Here is an 8,366-nt window from a genome sequence, read left to right as displayed (position 1 = left end):
ACAGCTCGAGGATTTAACCCAGCCCTTGTCGGCCTGGCTGGGTATCAGAATGGCTGGTGGCTCTTTGCTGGGCCTTGCTGGAGACATCTGAGCTGGAGCTTGGGCATCTGTCTTTTTCAAATGTGGAGCTCATGGGCTGCCAAAGTGGACAGTCACTGATGTAGCTCTTGGTCTGAAAGGTGAGGTTCCTGTACGTTTTGGTTACCATTGTCAGATTTAATGAGGTTCTTTTTTTTTTTTTTTTAAGATTTTATTTATTTGACAGAGAGAGACACAGCAAGAGAGGGAACACAAGCAGGGGCAGTGGGAGAGGGAGAAGCAGGCTTCCCGCTGAGCAGGGAGCCCGATGCAGGGCTCGATCCCAGGACCCCAGGATCATGACCTGAGCCGAAGGCAGATGTTTCACCGACTGAGCCACCCAGGCGCCCCTAATGAGGTTCGTTTTAAAGATCCTTTGGTTCTCGGGGCACCTGAGTGGCTCAGTGGGTTAAGCATCTGCCTTCAGCTCAGGTCATGATCTCGGGGTCCTGGGATCAGGCTGCACGTTGGGCTCCTGGCTCTGCGGGGAGTCTGCTTCTCCCTCTGCCTCTCCTCCCTTCTTGTGCTCTTTCTCTCAAGTAAATCAATAAAATCTTTAAGAAAAAAATAAATGAAGATTCTTTGGTTCTGAGCTCCCATTTCTAGCCTGGGCTCTGCTCAGGCCTTCTCTCTTCCACCACCAAGGTTCTTCCTCCTTCTCCGCACCCCTCCCTGCCACTTAGCCATTCAGGGCATGGATTTCTGATTTAATCTCAAGTGGAGCTACATTTTTGTTTTTGTGGGGTTTTTTTGTTTGTTTGTTTTGGAGTTGGGGAGGAGCAGAGGGAAGAAGGAGAGAGAGAATCTCAAGTAGACTCCCCTTGGAGCCTGATGTGGGGCTCTATTTCACAACCCTGAGATCATGACCTGAGCCCAAATCAAGAGTCCAATGCTTAACCAACTGAGCCACCCAGGCACCCCTGGAGCTACATTTTTGGATTCCTCTTTAACTCTCCACACTTCAGGACCCTCTTATAACACATCCATCATTACCTCTTTCTCTTTTACCAACTGTTCTTGGGTGTCTATTTGGAGTCCTGTAGCCTCCGTTTGTTTTTGGTCAGCCATGGCTGAGAGTCCTTAAATGCTTCCTTCTCACCTGTTAGCTCTAAATAAGGAATATGTCAATATTTTGCAATATGTGCATCCTGTCCAAGACATACCAGAGAAGTGACACATTCTGCCATGGTAAGTAGAGTGGGGAGAAAGACTTTCATATCCTAAGAATTCATGGAGAGGAAGTGATTTCATTCCTGGGCTATTAGGTAACATGCTCTCCTGGGCTAGGGGCTCCTTTTCTACTTCCTCAAATAGCATCTGCAGAGGAGGAGGACCTTGAGGATACGAGTTAGGTGGATGGATGGGGATTAATTCTGGTGTTCTGGATCAAAGAGAATAAATTGGGGTGAGAGCTGGAGGGAGGGCTGTGCAGTTACCCTCACACTCCTGCAGGGGCGCCTGGATCGGGGATGTGTGGGCACACCCCTCCAGAGGTGGACTGGCCCAGATCTGAACTCGATTCATTCAAAGTTTGGCTTCCATTTCGGGTGGAGCAGTTGTAACCGAGGAGGAGGAGGAGGAGGAAGGCTACTTCTCTCTCCCAACCCTACCTCCCCACAAACCTTTCTTTTACACACAGTCCTCAAGTCAAGGTGGAGAGTGGAAATCACAGCTGTCGAACACCAGTTTTTCCTCACACCAGAACAGCCCTGCGGGGACCAGGAGAAGATCTGTTTGCTCCCCCATGCTCTTCTCCTAGGGGTGGCCGTCTGTTAAGTCCAGGAGCACGAAGGCATATGGTGTATGGAATGGGCCTGAAGCTCCAGCAGGCCTGGTTCAAATCCTTGCCTCTGCCTTTGCTCTCTCTTCAACGTGGCAGTTTACTTCAGTTCTTTGAGGCTGCTTCCCTTCTACATAAAATGGAGACTCATAGGGTTTTTTGTGAGGACTAAATGGGGTCACTTAAGTGCCAGCGCCTGGTGTGGGCCTCCAGGCCCTTCCAATGTGTTCTTTCCTAGTTGGATTTGTCTTCCAGTGATTCAGTCCCCATCTCTCATTAGTTTTTATTTATTTATTTATTTTTTTAAGATATTACTTATTTATTTGAGAGAGAGAATGAGAGACAGAGAGCAGGAGAGGGGGCAGGGTCAGAGGGAGAAGCAGACTCCCTGCTGAGCAGGGAGCCCGATGCGGGACTCGATCCCGGGACTCCAGGATCATGACCTGAGCCGAAGGCAGTCGCTTAACCAACTGAGCCACCCAGGTGCCCTAGTTTTTATTTCTATGGGCAGGAAACCCTTTAACCCAACACACCTAAATCCCTCTTCCCACCCAAAGGAGGAGAGAGCTAGGAAGGGTTTTGCATAGCTCTGGGTGGGGGGGGCGTTCCACGGGTGGGATTGCTGCTGGAGACAGCAAGCTGGATCTCCTTGTGGTAGATCCTTTAGCTAGCGCTTCTGTTGCTTAAATTTGCACCAGTTTAAGTCCCTAGAACACCAAATGCTCCCATATTCAAAGATTTCCAGAAGTATGCAGGCTTTTGCCAAAGGAAATGAGGCCTTGAAAGGGTGGAGGGGGTGGGGCCCCCCATGAATAATGTAGAAGTTGGCAGCCTCAGAGTTTGGCTGTTGGAACTGAAAACACTTCAGCCCATTCCCTGGGGACCTGGAGAAGATGTGCCTCCTGGAAAAGGCTGCAGCCTTCCACCAGCCCTTTATTCTTTGTTCCTGGTTCCCACCCCACTTTGTCTCCTTTTGGCTAGTCAGTATGCTTTCATGTCTGCATTGATGGTTTATCTTATAAAATGCTAGCCGTGTGCACGCACACATGCGTGTGTGTGGGTTTGGAAGGGGTCATGCTACCACTGAATTAGCTTAGTTACTTGGAGCCAAAGAAGCTTAGGTTGCAAATTTTGTCCCAACACAGACCAGTTATCCCCTTATTAAGAAAAGACAAAGTTTCTTAGGACTCTTGACCTTCTGTCCAGACCAGCTGGCTTGTGAATGTGGTCTGGTCTTCCTCAAGGGAGATCAGGCAATCCATAACCACTTCCGTAAAACTCAGCTCTTAAAACCTACCTTCTTTATCAAAAAATAAGGGAACTCAAGAGTTTTCTCAGAAAGCTAAAACCTTTCTTTTTAAAAAATATTTTATTTAGGGGCACGTGGGTGGCTCAGGCGTTAAGCGTCTGACTTCGGCTCAGGTCATGGTCCCAGGGTCCTGGGATCGAGCCCCACATCGGGCTCCCTGCTCGGCGGGAAGCCTGCTTCTCCCTCTCCCACTCCCCCTGCTTGTGTTCCCTCTCTCGCTGTGTCTCTCTCTGTCAAATAAAATCTTTAAAAAAATATTTTATTTATTAGAGAGTGTGAGCACGAGCGGGGGAAGGGGCAGAGGCAGAGGGAGAAGCAGACCCTCCCCCTCCTTGAGCAAGGAGCCTGAAGCAGGGCTTGATCCTGGGACTCCAGGATCATGACCTGAGCCAAAGGCCGATGCCTAATGGAACTGAGCCACCTAGACGCCCCTAAAACCTTTCTTATTTTATAGATGATGAGAGCAACAGTGATTGGCCTGTCCCAGAACTTTCAAGGCACCTGTCTGAACCCCTCATCCTATGTTCATGGCCTTCTGAGGTTGGGTGCCATGTTGTCTGCCCATCCATTCCTCTCATTTTTTTTTTTTCCATGACAGGACCACTCTGCTCCATATACCTGTGTCCTTCCTGCTTCTAAGCCTTTGCTCTTGGTGTTTCCCTGACTAGAATTTCCTGTCCCTTCTTGCCTGCCCAAATCAGTCTTTCAAGGCCCTGCTTCAGTCATCTTTCTCACGTCTTCCTGGATGTCTCTCCGTTTACCAGATTTTATCTCCTAACGTTCTCCATTTGTCTCATGGGTATGGGGCTTCTCTAAGAGATCTTAAGCTCTTAGAGACCCTGCTTTAGGTCTTTTCTATGTGTTTTGCAGCATCTGACCCCACGTGGGTCAATCCCTCGTTGAGTGGGATTCCTAGAAATGGCATGGGACAGCACGCACAGGGAGCTGCTGGACCTGGCTTCCAGCTGGAGTTCTACCCCACCTTGACTGCATAAGTTCAGGCTGATGGAGTTTCTGCCCTTTCCCCAGATAAAAGTAGACCTTCATTTATTCTTATGTGCTCAGGGACAAGGAGAGGCTCTGCTCAAACTCAAAATGAGACCCAACCCCTGTCCTTAGAGAGCTATAATTTAGTTGGGGAGATAAGATATGTAAACAAAAGATGACAATCCTTTCTGATATCCAGGCAATACCGGGTGTACCTTTGTTCCTGTACCCCTTGTTGAGGGGAGTTTATACCTTTGACTCCCCATCTAGAATGGAAGGAGGGTGAGCTGTATCTTATTCATGTCTGAATCTCTAGCTTCTAGCCTGGTGTCTGGCACACGGGGGACATTAAGTAGATATTTGAGTTTGTTGAATGAGGGAGTTGATAAACAAATGAGTGAACGCACCAGTGTTGCAGGTGCCCAGAGAGAAGAGGTACGTAGGAGGTAAGGAGGAGGTAAGTTGGTAGCAGATTTTTGAAGAAAGACTAGGAGGTTGCTGAACAGAGAAGAGAGGAAGGGCATTCCCAGAGGAAGAAACGGCAAAGGAAGGACACCAAGATGTGAGCGCTGGGCTGGGTGAGAACCTCCCAGTGTGCGATGGCTGGAGATGGGCGAGGGGCAGAGAAGAGAGGTGAGTAAAATGAGTCCATGCCTTTGTTATTCCTCATGCCTTTGTTATTCCTCAGTGGGCGGCTGGGGGCTCTGAAGTTCCTGGGACCAGCATCTCACCCTAAGCTTGCTCCTGCTTACCAATCTCTTCTCCCCAGCCCCCGGCCCTGGCTTCTCATTGCCCCTTGCTCATGGGATGCAAACCTTTTACTATTAGTTGAAGTCAAGACTTGACTGTGCTCAAGGAGCACCTGGAGATCTTATTAAAAATGCAGACTGTGATCTCACGGGTCTAGGTGGGGCCTGTGGCTCTGCATTTCTCAGGAGCTCCCACATGATGCTGCCAATGCTGGTCCAGGGACCACGCTTTGAGAAGAGAGGCTTTAAGGCAAACGGCCTAGGGAGGCTCTCTGTAGAATTAAGATTGGGCATTCCAAAGGCAAAAGGAAACTACCTTCCTTTGGATTATTGAGAACACTGCTTCTCCCAGCAGGGTGGGTGACTGAGTGTTATCTAATAAAATATTCAGCGGTAAATGGCACTGGGTAGAAATGCCAAAAATAGGGCTTTACTCCGCCCTTAGCCCATCTTTGATATTGGTCTCTTCATTCTGCAAAACCCCTCTTTGAGTTTCAGCTTCCCTGGCTTTGCTGGCTCCCAGGGAGCAAATGGGCATTTGGAGGCCCAAGTGAGCCATGGAAGGTTCTGGGGTAGCCCTCCTCCTGCCTCACCCTGCCAGCTCATCTCACCCCTGATCTTTTGACCCTTAGTCCTGGGGGATTGAGTAGCACAAAGGCTATTCTGTTATTAGCCAAATTTTGCCAAATTATAGCCAAATTTTGGATAGAAGCAGAGGGACATTCCTTATCTCAGATGTCCCCAGAATAGAAGTTTCTGGACCCTGCGCGAGACCCAATGAGCTGAGTAAGCAGCTTCCCTGAGCCCCACAGCCCCTCAGCTGCGTTAAGGAAAAGGAGGAGGCCGGCTACGTCAAACCAAAACTCTCTGGCTGACATGTGCCTGCGGCAGCTCGGGTGGCTGAGCTGCACCCCGGGACTGGCAGCGCTGGGGCCCTGGCTGGGGCTAGCCCTCCCTCTGGGCACACCTGCGGCCGGTGGTGGAGGAGGGCTGTGGCGATGGAGACGGGCCGTGGCCCCTGGAGGACACTCTTCCCTAGGCTGCCTCTCCGCTCCTTTGCTCATCTTCCTTCCTCTGGGCTGTGCGCCAGCCGCAGCCAGACCCAAGTCAAGTGACGGAGTCTGTGACGATCCAGGGGCGCAGAGGCACCTCTCTACCCCTCTGCCTTCAGCAACGGCCACCCAGACCTGGCCCACATCGCTCTCCCAGTCCAGCCCAGCTGCAGCAGCCTTCACGATGGTGTCTGCTTTCCCCCATTTCCTCTTCAAATTCATTAGTTCGTTCGTTCATTCATTCCTTCTTTGGTTCATTCCCTCAGGCAGGCTTCTGTGTGGTTAGGTCTCACCTGTGTATCGAGTGTCCGCTCTGAGCCAAACACTGCGCTGGGCTCCCGTTCTCCACACCCGCGCTTCAGCACCTTCTTTTTATAGCCGATGCAAAGCTCCCTTGCTTTGTCCATTCCAGTCTTCTCTTCCCTGTGTCTCTAAACAACCTGATGGGAGGTCTGGGGTCTCCTCCCCTCGGTGATAGGCAGTGTGGAATCCTGGAAGTACCCCATGTTTCACACAGACCTCAGTTTGAATCCGGGGTCTGACTCTGACCTAGACTACCTACCATACGTCATCTTGGGTGGGTTAAGTTCTGCTAGCCTCAGTTTCCCCATTTGCAATAAAAAAAAATAGAGAGAAGAAGAAATCACCTATCCCAGGGCTAGGTTTCAGTTCAGATATCACATGTGAAGTACTTGGCACAAAGTTATTACTCAAAAGTATCAGTTGCTCCCTCTTTAGTGCCTCAATGGCCCAATACAAGTGTGAGGGATTGCTGCACAGGAAACTGTTCTACTGAAGGTTTCCCCAGAAGAGTGGGGGCCGCATTCTGGGCTCAGGGCCACCTTGGTACTCCACCCCAAGTCCTCCTACTTGTGATATTTGCCGATTTCCTCCTTCCTTTTTCAAATGGAAAGTTTTCAAACATACACAACCAAAGAGAGAACTATGTAATGAGCCCTTTGCACCTCCCACCAGTTTCAACAATGAACAGCAACGTCCAGACTTGGGTCACCTACCTCCCCCACTTTTTTTTTCGTGGAATATCTTAAAGCAAATTCAAGTCACCCTATCTTTTCACCTTTAACACTCCAGTGTGTATAACAGATAAAGATGTTCAAATCAAAACCACAATGAGATACCATCTCACACCGGTCAGAATGGCTAAAATTAACAACTCAGGAAATAACAGGTGTTGGTGAGGATGTGGAGAAAGGGGAACCCTCTTGAACTGTTGGTGGGAATGCAAGCTGGGGCAGCTACTATGGAGAACAGTATGGAGGTTCCTCAAAAAGTTGAAAATAGAGCTACCATACAACCCAGCAATTGCACTACTAGGTATTTATCCAAAGGATACAAACACAGCGATTTGAAGGGGCACATGCACCCCAGTGTTTATGGCAACAATGTCCACAAAAGCCATACTATGGAAGGAGCCCAGATGTCCATTGACAAAGGAATGGATAAAGAAGATGTGGTGTATATACACAAGGGAATATTACTCAGCCATCAGAAAGAATGAAATCTTGCCATTTGCAACGACATGGATGGAACTAGAGGGTATAATGCTAAGTGATATAAGTCAGTCAGAGAAAGACAAATACCCTATGATTTCACTCATATGTAGCATTTAAGAAAAAAGCAGATGAACATAGGGGAAGGGAAGGAAAAACAAAATAAGATGAAATCAGAGGGGAAGACAAACCATAAGAGACTCTTAACTCCAGGGAACAAACTAGGATTTGTTGCTGGAGGGGAATGGGGTGGGAAGATGGGGTAACTGGGTGATGGGCATTAAGGAGGGCATGTGATGTAGGGAGCACTGGGTGTTATATGCAACTGATGAATCACTGAATTCTACCCCAGAAACTAAAAATACAGTATATGTTAACTAAATTGAATTTAAATAAGGAATAAAAAAAAAAACAGATAAAGATGTTTAAGAACATAACCGTAATATTTTATCACACCCAACAAAATTAAGAATTATTCATGAATATAATTTAATACCCAGCCAATATTTATTTTTTCCCAATCATCTCAAAAAATGTCTTTTTACTGTTGATTTGATTGGGTATCAGGATTCCCCAAAGGTTCATATTACATTCGATTGTAAGGTCTCTTAGGTGTTTTTACACCAGCCTGCTTTGACATGTTCTGTTTCCAGTGGTAATGGTTGAAAAATGAGGAAGTCCTTATTTCCGGAAAGTTTCCCCAACTCACTTCCCAGAACCCCTTCCAAATAACACAAAACAAACATCTCCTTTTTGGGGTGTTTCTAAATGACAAAAAGAGTTCCCCCCTTTACAGCAGTTTTGAAATGAATGAGCTCCTCTAACAACTTTCAAATCCCAACTATCATCCAAGAGAAGAAGAAGAAGAAGAAGAAGAAGAAGAAGAAGAAGAAGAAGAAG

This window comes from Mirounga leonina, unplaced genomic scaffold (assembly GCF_011800145.1).
Source record: "Mirounga leonina isolate KUSES-001 unplaced genomic scaffold, KU_Mleo_1.0 Mir_153, whole genome shotgun sequence".
Classification (NCBI taxonomy): domain Eukaryota; kingdom Metazoa; phylum Chordata; class Mammalia; order Carnivora; family Phocidae; genus Mirounga; species Mirounga leonina.
The sequence above is the reverse complement of the archived record's forward strand: the minus strand, read 5'-3'. Positions refer to the sequence as shown.